This window comes from Papio anubis, chromosome 10 (assembly GCF_008728515.1).
Source record: "Papio anubis isolate 15944 chromosome 10, Panubis1.0, whole genome shotgun sequence".
Taxonomy (NCBI): Eukaryota; Metazoa; Chordata; class Mammalia; order Primates; family Cercopithecidae; genus Papio; species Papio anubis.
The window spans coordinates 30785415-30799695 of record NC_044985.1 but is presented as its reverse complement, the minus strand read 5'-3'; the positions used below and the strand labels follow the sequence as shown (position 1 = coordinate 30799695).

At 35.0% G+C, this 14281-nt stretch overlaps 1 long non-coding RNA gene across 1 annotated transcript in view; it reads right to left on the bottom strand.

Moving 5' to 3' along the window:
* Nucleotides 1–14281, bottom strand: part of LOC103876225 — a 48038-nt gene that overhangs the window by 28654 nt on the left and 5103 nt on the right. The window contains exon 3 of the long non-coding RNA XR_004176509.1: nt 11399–11485. This is a non-coding gene — a long non-coding RNA (uncharacterized LOC103876225). The remainder of the gene's footprint in view (nt 1–11398; nt 11486–14281) is intronic.

Below are 14281 nucleotides of genomic sequence, written 5' to 3'. Positions count from 1 at the left end.
TTTTGTACTTAGTGTTATCTATTTCACTTTCCAGGAACTTTTTTGCTTTTAAAAGTAAAGGTGTTGCTATTGAAATGAAATATGGAAATTTTTTTTAAGTGAAGGTGTTAGATAAGTCACTTTGGAGAAAATGAGGTGTTGTAATATTAAAATAAATTTCCTTCTGAATTTACTTTTGTTCATAGAAAGCCTGGCTACAGAGTGAAAATGAGCTAGAAGAGGTAGTAAGTCACGTGTAACAATATTTGCTACAGGAGTGTATGAGCAACCTAACAAATAAATGAATTTAAATATCACTTTAACTACATTTGAAATCCTGTGTGGCAATAGGTTCACTACCTCCCACTTTGCTTCCAGAAAATAGAATTGATCACTAGGGATCACTACAAAAATTCTCAAATTGTCTTCCCAGACCAGGAGCGGCTAAATTTTGGAAATGCAGATTTTCTGCCTCATCTTAGACCTATTGACTCAGAAACTCAGGGTGGGTCCAGCAATCTGTATTGTAACAGTCCTTCTAGGTAATTCTAATGCAGGCTAAAGTTTAAGACCCAATGGCCAAGGCTGGCAGTGATCAAGCCTGATTACATATTAGAATCACCTGAGGAACTCACAGCCCCATAAATTCAATTATTTTAAGAGAACAAACGCCTCAGGTGATTTCACTTTAAACAAAGTCAACGTCTCTAGACCATGCTTACAAGCACCGAGCAAAGTAAGTCACTGTTGCTTAAAAGCTATACTTTAAAAAGGCTCTGCAATAGATTGAAAGTTTGTATTTCTGGAAATTCGTATGTTGAAATCCTAACCCAAGTGATGGTAATAGGTTGGGCCTTTGGGAAGCTATTAGGTCATGAGGGTGGAGCCCTTATGAAAGGCATAAAAAGCGCCCTTATAAAAGAGGCCCAAGAAAGCTCACTAGCTCCCTTTCACCATTTGAGGACACGGCAAAAGACAGCACCTATGACCCAGGAAGTGGCCATTCATCAGACACGGAACCTACCAGTGCCTTGATTTTGAACTTCTCGTTCTCTACAACTGTAAGACATAAAATTATGTTATTTATAAGCCACTTAGTCTATGGTAATCTTTGGTCCGTGCACTTTTTATACTAACATTTTACTATGTTTGCTTCAGCATGGAAGATATCTATTAAAATGCAAATATTATCTGTGAGAGCTGATATCCAGAATTAATATACATTAATATCTTTTATCCTACTAACCTAGCAGTTCTGTAGCAGTGTTTCTCAAATATTAGAGTACATCAAAATCATGTGGAGGCGAGGTTAAACAAAGCTTGCTATGCCCCACATTCAGAGTTTCTGATTTAGAAGGTCTGAAGAGAGACTCAACCATTTGCATTTCTAGTAAGTTCCAGGTGAGATAGTGATGCTGGTCCTGGGAGTATAAAAACTATTGCTCCTTATAAATTTGTTTAGGTTCCTTGTAGATTCTGGATATTAGACCTTTGTCAGATGGATAGACAGATTGCAAAAATTTTCTTCTATTCCGTAGGTTGTCTTTTCACTCCGATGATAGTTTCTTCTGCTGTGCAGAAGCTCTTTAGTTTAATTGGGTCCCATTTGTCAATTTTTGCTTCTGTTGTAATTGCCTTTCATGTTTTTGTCATGAAATCTTTGCCCGTGCCTCTGTCCTGAATGGTATTGCCTAGATTTTCTTCTAGGGTTTTTATAGTTTTGGGTTTTACATTTAAGTTTTTAATCCACCTTGAGTTAATTTTTGTATAAAGTGTTAAGAAATAGGTCCAGTTTCAACTTTCTGCATATGGCTAGTTTTCCCAGCACTGTTTATTAAATAGGGAATTATTTCCCCATTGCTTGTTTTTGGCAGGTTTGTCAAAGATGAGATGGTTGTAGATGTGCAGTCTTATTTCTGAGATCTCTATTCTGTTCCATTGGTCTATGTGTCTATTTTGGTACTAGTACAATGCTCTTTTGGTTACTGTAGCATTGTAGTATAGTTTAAAGTCAGGAAGTGTGATGGCTCCAGCTTTGTTCTTTCTCCTTAGGATTGTCTTGGCTTTATGGCCTCTTATTTGGTTCCATATGAATTTGAAAGTAGTTTTTTTTTCTAGTTCTGCGAATAATGTCAATGGTAGTTTCATGGGAATAGCAGTGAATCTATAAATTACTTTGGTCAGTTTGGCCATTTTCATGATATCAATTCTTCCTATCCATGAGCATGAATGCTTTTCCATTTGTTTGTGTCCTTTCTGATTTCCTTGAGCAGTGCTTTTAAGTTGTCCTTGAAGAGGTCTTTCAAAAAGTGGGCAAAGGATGTGAATAGACACTTCTCGAAAGAAGACATTTATGCAGCCAACAAACATATGGAAAAAAGCTCAACATCACTGATCATTAGAGAAATGCAAATTAGAACCACAGTGAGATAGCATCTCATGCCAGTCAGAATGGCAATTATTCAGAAGTCAAGAAACAACAGATTCTGATGAGGCTGTGGAGAAATAGGAACACTTTTAGCTGTTGGTGGGAATGTAAATTAGTTCAACCACTGTGGAAGACAGTGTGGCAATTCCTCAAGGTTCTAGAACCAGAAATATCATTTGACTCAGCAATTCCATTACTGGGTATGTAACCAAAGTAATATAAATCATTCTGGAATATAATCATAAAGATACAGGCATGCATATGTTCATTGCAGCACTATTCACAAGAGCAAGACATGGAATAAACCCAAATGCCCATCAATGATAGACTGGATAAAGAAAATGTGGTACATATACACGATGAAATACTGTGAACTCATAGAAAGGAATGAGATCATATTCTTTGCAAGTACATGATTGGAGAGGCAAGCCATTATCCTCAGCAAACTAACACAGGAATAGAAATCAAACACTACACGTTCTCACTTATAAGTGGGAGCTGAACAATGAGAACACATGAACCCAGGGAGAGGAACAACATACACTGGGGCCTGTTGGGCCCAGGGTAGGAGGGAGAGAGGGAGAGCATCAGGCTAAATAGCTCATGCATGTTGGGCTTAATACCTAGGTGGTGGGTTGATAGGTGTAGCAAACCACCATGGCACACGTTTACCTATGTAACAAACCTGCACATCCTGCACATGTATCCCAGAACTTAAAATAAAATTAGAAAACAAAACAAAAAAGCATTGCTCCTAGGAAACACAGACCTTGACAACTGGGATTCAAAACAAGCTTTTCTGAGAGGGGAAGGAAGTTACCATGATGCTCTCCAAATAGGAGACCTGAGCAACAGGGAGGTCACCCTGGGGCAAAGAAATAGAAGAGTGGCTATAAAAGAACCCAGTTTAATAGAAAACCATAAAATATTAATGTACCTTGTAAGTTTTCAACCATTTAGAAATTTAAAAATCATTTTTGCCTAATAACTATACAGAAATTGGTAGTGGGCCAGATTTGGTCTGGGGAATATGGTTTGCCTACTTTTGAATTAAAATATTCTGCCAGTGTTGACATTTCAACCTTTATTTTTTAATTTAATTTTTTTTAAGTTTTGTTTTCATTTTGCTTAGTTATATTACTAGTAAATCCCTAACAGGGAACCTACACTGATTCTATTCACTCAATGGATATTACCTATTTCTAAAAAGCTAATTTAAGTAATATCTATTGGATATGCATGGATTTCTGAGAGGGAAAGGAAGATATCATGATGCTCTTAGGTGGATTTTAAAGAGTCTTTTTTTTTTTTTTTGGAATTATATGCTCTCATGCTTGTATTTGATAAACTTTCCTATTGTTTCTAAAAAAGAAAATTACATGATTATGATTAAAATAGTTTAGCTAATAGCATTAATTTCTGATTTCCAAATTTTTATCCAGTATTTTCCAAAATGTATAGTGTAGCAAAATGGAAATAGAAGCATGCTTAAAAATGCAGACACCTGGGCCTTAGTTTTGTAACTTGTTTTTAGTAAACCTGGGATAAAGCCCAGAAATGAGCAATCCAGGTGATTTTGCTGAAAATGATTTTTTTTTTCTTTTTTTTTTTTTCTCCTTTGGTGGTGTTTTAAAAAAGCTTTTTTTTTTGCTTTATATATTTAGGTGCTCTGATGTCAGATGTATGTATTTATAATTGTTAGGTCCTCCTGGTGAGGGTAGAACTTCTTATTCAGGATAACTCATGGCCTTTCCTACTACATATCTCTGAAGATTTAGAGGTAAAATAGAAATATTTTTCTTTCTGAAAGTAGTTCAAGTATACATTTGCTTTGCTCACAGGATGATCTTTTGAGACCTCATCAGAAAAATAAAAACAAAAATTGTTTAATTTTCTATGTTAAGATCTTAAGATCAGATTCTTTTAAATTGAACACTTTTTAAAAAAAGAGATAATGCTCACGTTTATCTAAATTTAGGAGAGATGAGAAACTTTTTATAGGTCCACTACTCCCAGCTGTAGAAATCAATTCAGTTGGCAAAGAGTACATGGGAACATGCGCTCAGCTGCATTCTAGCGATTCTCATGACTGTTCAGCTTTCCATGTGATGATAGCTATCATATTCCTGCAATACTAATGGAAATGTCTACTGATAGTGGTGCTATCATGCTGTTGACAGACTAGTGTGATCAGAAAACATATAGCACTTCTAAAAAAGAAAAGAAAAGAAAAAGAAAAACTATCAGCAGTTGTTGGCTTACTTTTAATTTTCTTGTTCCTTTTGTAAACTCTAGTCTAGGACCCAACATACATTTTTATGCCAAGGTAGTAGCAAGTTTATAATGAGCCTTGAGTCTCCCTGCATAGGAGCAAAGATTGCTTTCCCAGGCATCTTCAAATAAGAGTTTGGTCAGTTAATTTTCAGGGGAGTTGGGGTGAGGGTGTGGGTGGCGGTGGTTCCCCTAAGAGACATAGCTGTCATATTTAAACAGTTAAGCAAATTAGGAAAGCTCTTGTAGTATCTACTCACTGGGAAGGAAGAAAGGAGTCCAGTTCTCAGAATCTTTTGTTTTATTAAAAACAAGTTTAGCAAATACATCTATTATGAAAGAATACTACCAGAGGAAGCCCTTCTTTCTAGAAATCTATGCCTATCGAATCATAAAAGGTTTCAGTTGAGGATATTTAGACAAGACTATAAAGAAATGCTTGATGTTTTAAAAATGTGTAACCTATTAACTCAAAATTTTCACCTACATAAAATATTGTGCTTCATGAAAGCCTAGTGATATGCCTACAGAATAGCCCGTCATGTTCCGGGAGATGTTCTGGGAGAATTTCCTCCAAATCCTCTCTTCATTCATTTAATCTGTCTGTGAATTGTACTAAAAGTTGGTGTACAACTGAAATGGGCATGTCATAGGTTGGCTGTAAGGGGCGCTGTGTTGGAGTCACTTCCTTAAACTGCACATCAGTTTGAATGGGCTGCCTCTTGTCTTAGTTGGCTTTGGGAACATTCTTTTTTTAATAGTCATGTTTACTCAGACATTCAACCTTGTCCTCATATTTGGTTCCTATATTCAGCATAGAGAAAGATAGAAGTAGCTGCTTATTGAGACAGTTTGCCAAGTTTTAGGGTCCCCAGGGAAATGTCTTGAGTAGAACACTCCAGAATATTTCCTAATTTTGATGCTGTAAAACAGTTAGTATTCAGCTCAGGCTGATAGGCAATTCTTGTATTCACGCCATACTAGGTGTTATACTATAGAAGGCATAAAAACACGTTTCAAGCAGTATGTTTTCCTTCCTGGCATTTAGGAAAAACTAAACTCGGAAAGTTTTAAATGTCACTCTGGATTTGCTTGTTTTCTGTAGCAGAGGGTTATTTGTTAAGATCATAAAGATACTTCTGTGAATGGTACCTTATCAAAAAAAGAATATTACTACCTCTCATTTTGCTACCGTGCCTCTTTTTCAGCAATAATATACTTCTGATCTTGGTATAAATGTCATATTGTGTGAATATGCAAACATCACATCCGCCTACATATGTTCTGTTGCTTAGTAATTCTTGGCACTGGAGCACAGTGAATTCTGTGCCTAATAAATGAGATATCCATCAGAATGAAAAATGAACTATGTTAGTCTCTTGAATAAGATATCTCTATTTCAGATTTTAGTTTTGAAAGTAGGTTGCATTGTTGTGTATGGTAGTAAAGAAATTCAGAAGGGAATTGAATTCAAGGCTAACATTTGTTTACTTATTCATGAAAAAATGCCCACCATTTCTTAAGACAGCCAATATTTCATTTAAAGATACTTAGATTTTTAGATAGATGAGGTTTTATTTGGAAAATTTAAAATTTACTTTAATCTGTAAAAAGATTTCACAGTAAAATACCTATATAATTATTATCGTCACCCTTTTCAACTCTAAGCCCATGTCCCTTTTTTGTAACGTTCATTCATAAATCTCTGTAATATGAGGTTTTCACTAGGGATCCATCAGCAATATCAAATCATTGAATTAAAAGATATCTCTCTATTAACACAATTTCTTATTTCTCTGAATTGGAGAGACACTACCTCTGCCCAATTAAATATACTTTTCTCTAATTGGGACTTTGAATCTACCAAACAGGGTACCAGATTTCATATTTTAAAATGTCACCCTCCCCGCCGAGATGACTTGATCATCCCTGTTTTCTCAGTCTTCACCTTGTGCTAAAGACTGGTGACACAAAGATGAAAAGATACCACCCCTCTCATTCAGAGTCTCATGCTCTTGTGAAAAGGACAGATCTCTACTTTGTTACAGTAGACATTGTGACCAAGCCACCAAAAAACAACGAAACAGATACAGAATCATTTTAAAAAGAAAACAAGAATCAGATGACTCATGAAGCCCTTGTTCATGTTGAGAAACATTAAAATAAATAAGTAAATAAAATATTAAAAATAAAAGACAGGAGATTGAGGAAAACAGTTTGGAGGGAGTTGTTTGTTAATAATACTTTGAGTCATAACCTCTTCCAAGGTGGGAGAAGTATAGGGTGTTCCCCACTCTACCACAAATCAAGAGCAGGGCCTTTAAAAGGACTACTAAGAATCTGATACATGAATTCTTCAGTTTTTGGAAAGGGTGCAGAGTATACTGCTGGGAAAATCGAAACAGAGGTTCACCTCAACTCCCTGAGTTTGCAAAGTCTTCAGTAGATCAGCTGTTTACCATGTCATAGGATAAAGCCAACAACAACCTTAACTAAATACATATTTTATATCCCTTACCTCAAGAGAACATGGAGTAAAACTATGTATTATCTTTTATAGCCAAGTTATTTTTACTTCAGCTGAAATACTGTGCTTCTATGCCCTAGCCTGAGTTCTGAATGCTGAAAATCCTGCTCTTTCTCTTCACACGTTGTCTGTTGGGTACTTTACCCCTTCTCATAGTTCCAGCTACCTACTATGGGAAGATGGTTTTCAATTCTTTATCAATATACTCTTGACTCATATCTAATGACATATGTGACTGTTATAATTGGCTGTCCCATGGGTACTTCAGATTTCCGTTTATACAAGCCTGAACTAATAATTTTTAAATAATTCTTCAATTTGTTCCTCCTTTTATGTTCTGTCTCACACGGATAACATAATTATCCACCCAGCTGTCACCAAATCTAGAAGAGTAAGAGCCAAATTTAATACATAGGTACTTCTTCACCTTTCAGTTCCTATAAATTACTACCTAATGTTATGTCTCCCATTCCCTTTTCCTCTCTTATCTTCATCACAACTAGGATAGTCTAACTTGTCATCACTTGTCTAGACTCTCACTTAACAACCTTCTTGCCTCCATTCCTGTTCTGCTAAAATTTATCTTTAATAATATTTCTAGAGTAAGGACTTTTCACAAAACAAAAATCTGAACATGGAATTCCCATGAATAAAATTTATTCAGTAATTTGTTAAAATTTAAGCTCTGGAGGTGATAAACATTGCTTCCTTGAATTTGTTCCTTCCTGTACTCTAGCCAGATCTCCTATTACCCTTTGCCTTTTACTTTATGCTCATGCAACCTATACACCGTCTGTAATTCCCACCTACATCATGCTTATGTTCCTCCTGTGTTCCTGTTCTCATGCCATTTTCTTTGCCTGAAATGCCCTCTCCACTGATACTCAGGTTAATGCTATGAAGCTCTCACTAAATGTCCTGTGTGCAGTGGTAAAATTTACTCTGAACACTTTTATTTTTATCTTTGCACTGTCTTAAGTTTTGTATTTATTTGCTTGGGTCCCTGCCAGACAGTGTTGCTTTTGAATAACCAGTGCATAACTAAGAACTTAATATATTAGAAGTGTTAGATGATTGAATGAGTTAATACATAAATGTCTACTCTCCTGTTTGGTCTTTTATGCTCCATATATATACTTCCTGTGAAGGTATAGAGAGGTAATATTTGAACCAGTAGGCCCAAAAGATACTCTAGATAGTTGATCAGATAGAATACACCAGTGCCACGACAGAAGTGATACTGAAAGAATTGTAATTTTGAAATTATCTGTGATATGGGTAAAAAGAAAGAAATATGAGTCAAGAACAAGAGTCAGGAGATCTTGGCAGTTGTCCAAGATGAGTATATTTAAAGGGGGATTGGAAAAGGAAGTAAGTGTATTTGAGATACTATCAGGAAACATTCAGCCAGAAAAACCGAGTATATCAGCTGTAAGTGGTAGTGAAGAAAAGTCTTCACTATGCTAAGAAGGCTTAACTATATGATTTGTGACTTCTTAAACATGGGTGAGTAATTGAGAAAAGATGTTTAATCTCCCTGGACTTGGAAAGATTCTAATTTATATAGAATTAACACTATTAGACATATTGACATTTGTAGTTTTTCTATTTCTACCATGATGGAGTAACTGGTATTGATCCTGCCCTTTTGCTGTAGATGATTAAAAAAATAGACCAAATACAAAACAACTGATTTCAGATATTGGACAAAAGATGACAGAACTGTTAAGCCTAAGAGAAAGGAAATAAGTGAGCTCTATAATATCCCTAGCTTTCTTCATAGAGTCACTTTCGGAATCATAGCATGGGGGATGGAGGGATTCAGGAGAGAAAGAAATCATAATTTGGGAAATTGGGTTGGGATGAGGCAGCTTGAATTTGCAGGATGGAATATCGAGGAGCAAGAAACTAGAAGGAAAGAGCTTCTGAAATATGCACAAAAGTTGCCTTCAACCTGTCGCTGAATCATAATGTATGCATGTGCAGAGAGAAACTTTATGAAACAAACTATGATCAACTATCAAGGAGCTATAAGTTGAACAATTCCCAGAGCTCACAAAAAGCTGGGAGTTTCCATTATGCAGAACGGAAAGACCTCATTGGGTAACTGAGGCATTAGGTAGTACCCCAGAAAGGTGGAGCCAGACTACGCTTGAGTAAAGCCTACTCTAAATCAATTTCAAAAACATGTTATGAATATATTAGGCTGATTCGTGAGTAATAAAGTGAAAGATACAAAGTTAAAATGGATAATACTTAAGGTGAATATTAGATGAAAACTCCCTAAAATGCAAACTGACCCAAGGGGAAAAAAAGTAAAAAAGGAAAAAAAATGAACAAAAGGCCCCCCCCCCCAAAAAAAATAGCAAAATTAGCACAAAATTATAAAAATCAAAAATAAAAATGTAAAATTGTTTAACAAAAATTTTAATAAAAGTTAAATTAAGTATTTACCAAATTTAAAAGTAAAAAATAGCAAAAAGGAAAAGGAAAAACTGAAGAAAAAAAAAGCATTTATAAACAAATGGCTTTATATCCAATAATGAAATTGAATTTACAATTAAAAATGTTTTCACAAGGCCAGGCGCGGTAGCTCAAGCCTGTAATCCCAGCACTTTGGGAGGCCGAGACAGGCAGATCACGAGGTCAGGAGATCGAGACCATCCTGGCTAACACGGTGAAACCCTGTCTCTACTAAAAAATACAAAAGAAAAAAAACCTAGCCAGGCGAGGTGGCGGGCACCTGTAGTCCCAGCTACTCGGAGGCCGAGGCAGAAGAATGGCTTAAACCCGGGAGGCGGAGCTTGCAGTGAGCTGAGATCTGGCCACTGCACTCCAGCCTGGGTGACAGAGTGAGACTCCGTCTCAAAAAAAAAAGTTTTCACAAAAGAATTCCAGTCATAGATGGCGACACCGATGAATTCTATCAAAGGTAAAGAAAAAAATATACCAATTCTATAAATTCATTTTTCCAGTAATAGAATATAAGTGAATACTTTCTAGCTCATCTAATGAGGGCAGTATCAACCTTAAACTAAAACTAGGCAAAAACATTACAAGAAAACAGCATTAGAGTTTGATATCCGTAGGAACTGAAATTAGATGTAAAAATCTTTAAATATTAGGAAATCAAGCCCAGCAATATATCAAAAAGATAATAAATCTTGATCAATTGGAATTTGTACCAGAAACACAAAATTGGATTAACCACTGAAGATTTATTAATGTAATTTAACTTGTTAATAAGATAAATAAGAAAAAGTAATAAACAATTCTAGAACAGTAGTCAGCTTACAGGCCAGTCACCAATTTTTGTAAATAAAATTTTGCTATAACCCAGACATACCAGTTTAAGGGTTGTTTATGGTTTTGTGTTACAGTGGTAGAGCTGAATATCTGCAACAGAGCTTGTAACTTGTTAGCCTAAAATGTTTACTACTGGGCCCTTTAACAACGAATTTACCAGTTGGCGCGGTGGCTCACGCCTGTAATCCCAGCACTTTGGGAGGGCAGAGGCGGGCGGATCATGAGGTCAGGAGATCCAGACCATCCTGGCTAACACAGTGAAACCCCATCTCTACTAAAAATACAAAAAAAAAAAAAAAAAAAAAAAATAGCTGGGCGTGGTGAGGGGCGCCTGTAGTCCCAGCTATTCGGGAGGCTGAGGCAGGAGAATGGTGGGAACCCGGGAGGCGCGGCTTGCAGTGAACCGAGATCTCGCCGCTGCACTCCAGCCTGGGCGACAGAGGGAGACTCCGTCTCAAAAAAAGTGAAAAACAAATAAAAAACAAATTTTCCAACTCCTGCACTAAAGAGTAGGCCAGAAAGAAAGGGAAATATTATACAGAGATTGGAAAGGAAGAAGTAAATTGTCTTTATTTCAGACAACATAATTATATAATCATATACAAAAAATCCTAGCTATTCTATAAAAACGCGCCTAGAAATAGTCAGTGAAAGTCACAGGAAACATGGTCTAATTTTAAAACTCAGTCTCTTTTTAATATTTTAGCCACAAAGGCTTTAACTTTAAACACTTAACAAATCGTATTATTTTATGATAGCACTGAAAAACCCAAAAAACTTAGGTATACATAAATTAACAAAATATTTACAAGACCTGTAGAGTAAAAAGAACCATACAATGTTAACAGAAATAAACTAAATATAAAAATAAAAATAAAGAGACATACCATGCTCATGGATTGGAAGGCTCAGAATTGTTAAAGGTGGCAGTTTTTTCCAACTGATTTATAGATCCAATGCAATACCAATGAAACCTATGAGCAAATTTTTGAATTATTTTTATATTTTGGTGACAATTTATAAACTGAATCCAAATTCTAAAGAAAAGCAGAATTGGAAAATAATACTATCTAGTTTTAAGACTTACCAAAAAATTACATTAATGGAGTGAGTAGTGTTATTTGGTGTAAAAATCAATGAAATAGAATACAAAATTCAGAAATAGACCTTTTTTGACAGGAAGAGTTACATCCTTGGAGTTCAAGTTACAGATAGAAATTGCAGATATTACGTTTCCTGCACAATACCCTAAATATCTGTCTGGCAGTGGCACACATGTTTCACATATATGTTAAACATAACAATATGCTGGGAATTTATAGTACCCCTCCTTACTTAATTTATTTGAATTTGTTATAATTTTAACCAGACACTGAATCTGTAATTTGATTACATGAAAGTAGATGAACATCATTCTTTTGGGTAAATAAGATTCACCCAACTAACAATTCAGATTGTACATTCTTACAAAAAAGTATATTGTTATATTGACAATTTAAATATAGCACACAAAAATCCTGTGATTTTCGTGTATATTAAATTATTTTTGAAATATATATTCAATGTAAATATGGAAGCCATAATTAGTAAAACTTTTACAAATATTTCTGACTTTTTATATTTACTCTAAGTTGCAAGAACAATTTACTTAACATATTACCAAATGTAAATTTAAAAAAACCGATTATCTTGAAAGCAACAAGAGAACAATACTTTATATACAGAGAAAAGGCAATTTGAATTGTGGCTGACAGCTTTTCAGAGACAGTGGAGATCAGAAGACAGACTAAATGTTTAAAGTGTAAAAAGAAAATAAGTAAATCAGTGTTCTATATTCAGTGAAAATATCTTGCCAAATATTTAAGTTCAAACTTTAACTTGTGACCTTGTTTCTTCTACTTGTTTAATCAAAAACTGAGGTTTAAAGAGTTTTGTTTTTTTTTTTTAAATCACCCAGGCTGGAGTTCAGTGGTGCAATCTCGGCTCACTGCAACCTCCACCTCCTAGGTTCAAACTATTCCCCTGTCTCAGCCTCTGCAGTAGCTGGGATTACAGGCATGTGCCATCATGCCTGGCTAATTTTTATGTTTTTAGTAGAGACAGGGTTTCACTATGTTGCCCAGGCTGGACTCTTGACCTCAGGTGATCCTCCCGCCTAGGCCTCTGAAAGTGCTGGGATTACAGGTGCAAGCTACCTACCACACCCAACCAATAATCAGTAAAAGAGTATTATTAGCAATCTTGAAAATAAGTCCTAATTTTCCAGACTGGACAGGAGTCTAAAATATATACATACACTCTACAGGCTGGATCTAAGCAAGACCCCCCTGACACTGAGTTTATTTGTAAAATCAAGCATAATATGTATAATTAATTCTAGGCAAAAAATAGATAAATAAAATAAATGTCTCCCCACTAAGAAGAATGTGGAAATAAATAGTGTGTTAGGCTTTCAGTATCTGAACATTAAGCATCTGATACACTCAAACAACTCTGCATGCTCTGAACCCCTGCTCACAAAGCAGTTGTCAGATAATTAAGTGGTTTTCCATGTATATCTGCCAAGAAGAAAAATGTAACAGATATGCTCACACAAATCTTACATCTTATTTAGCAATATCAATTTTTGTTGTTGTTAATTAATAAACTGGCATTCTACTTGATATATCAGTTTCTTAGAAGCTTGGTTAACACAAGTTGGCCTCCTTGAACATTATAATTTTATCCCCGAATGATCAATTTTCTGTATCTTTGAGACTTCTCTGAAACCTGGTTTCGCCATCCAAGAAATCTATAAAGGATGAATAAAACCCTACACTCCTGATTATTATTTTTTACTTTTTATTTTATATAATTTTAAACTTACAAAAGAGTTGACGGAAGAATCCAAGGGACTCTTATTATACTATTTCCCCAAATTTAGAAATTGTACATTTTTTTGTCATTTGTTTTATCATTTTTCTCTGTATACAACCTACAGATCTATGTGCACATGTGTGCATACCAAGCATTGTTTCTAATAATGTATTGGAAATGTTGAGTTCCCTTTCTCTTAAATATTTGTGTATATTAGGAAAATGGGTAGTCTTTCATGTGACAGTCCTATTAGCAAAATCGGAAATTATCTATTATCTAATCCATAGTCTATGTTCAAATTGTTAATCATTACAATGATGTTCTTTATAGCCTGTTGTCCCATCCCCCGTCCAGTGTCAATCCATTTAGTAGTAATATCTTCTTTAATTTTATCTAGTAGTTTTTCATTCATTTTTTTCCTTTTTAAGTTTGACATTTTTGCAGCATGCAAAATGTACAGTATAATATCTCTTAAAGATTGCTTGATATCTCCTTATGCATTTTTACTAATAAACCACAGAAGCGATGTGCCATTCTTAGTCAAGAGGCATTATGATATAATGTCTCAATTACAGTTATATAAATTTTGATCACTTTTTAAGGTGGTGTCTAAGAGATTTCCTTTTTGTGAAGTTACTGTTTTAACTTTTGAAATTATCCAATCACTACATCTCCAATGGCAATACACTGTCCTTTAACATCATAGACTGGTTGTGTAGGTTTTTAAATCTATATATCAATCATACAGTATGTATTCCCCTTGTATGCATTCTTTCAGTTTACATTTTTTGCGAGACTCATCCATGTAACTATGCCATTGCTATTTGATTATTCTCATTGCTATATAGTATTTCTTTGCTGTGATATAGCATTTGTTTAATCACATTACTATATAGATTATATTATTGTGCTGT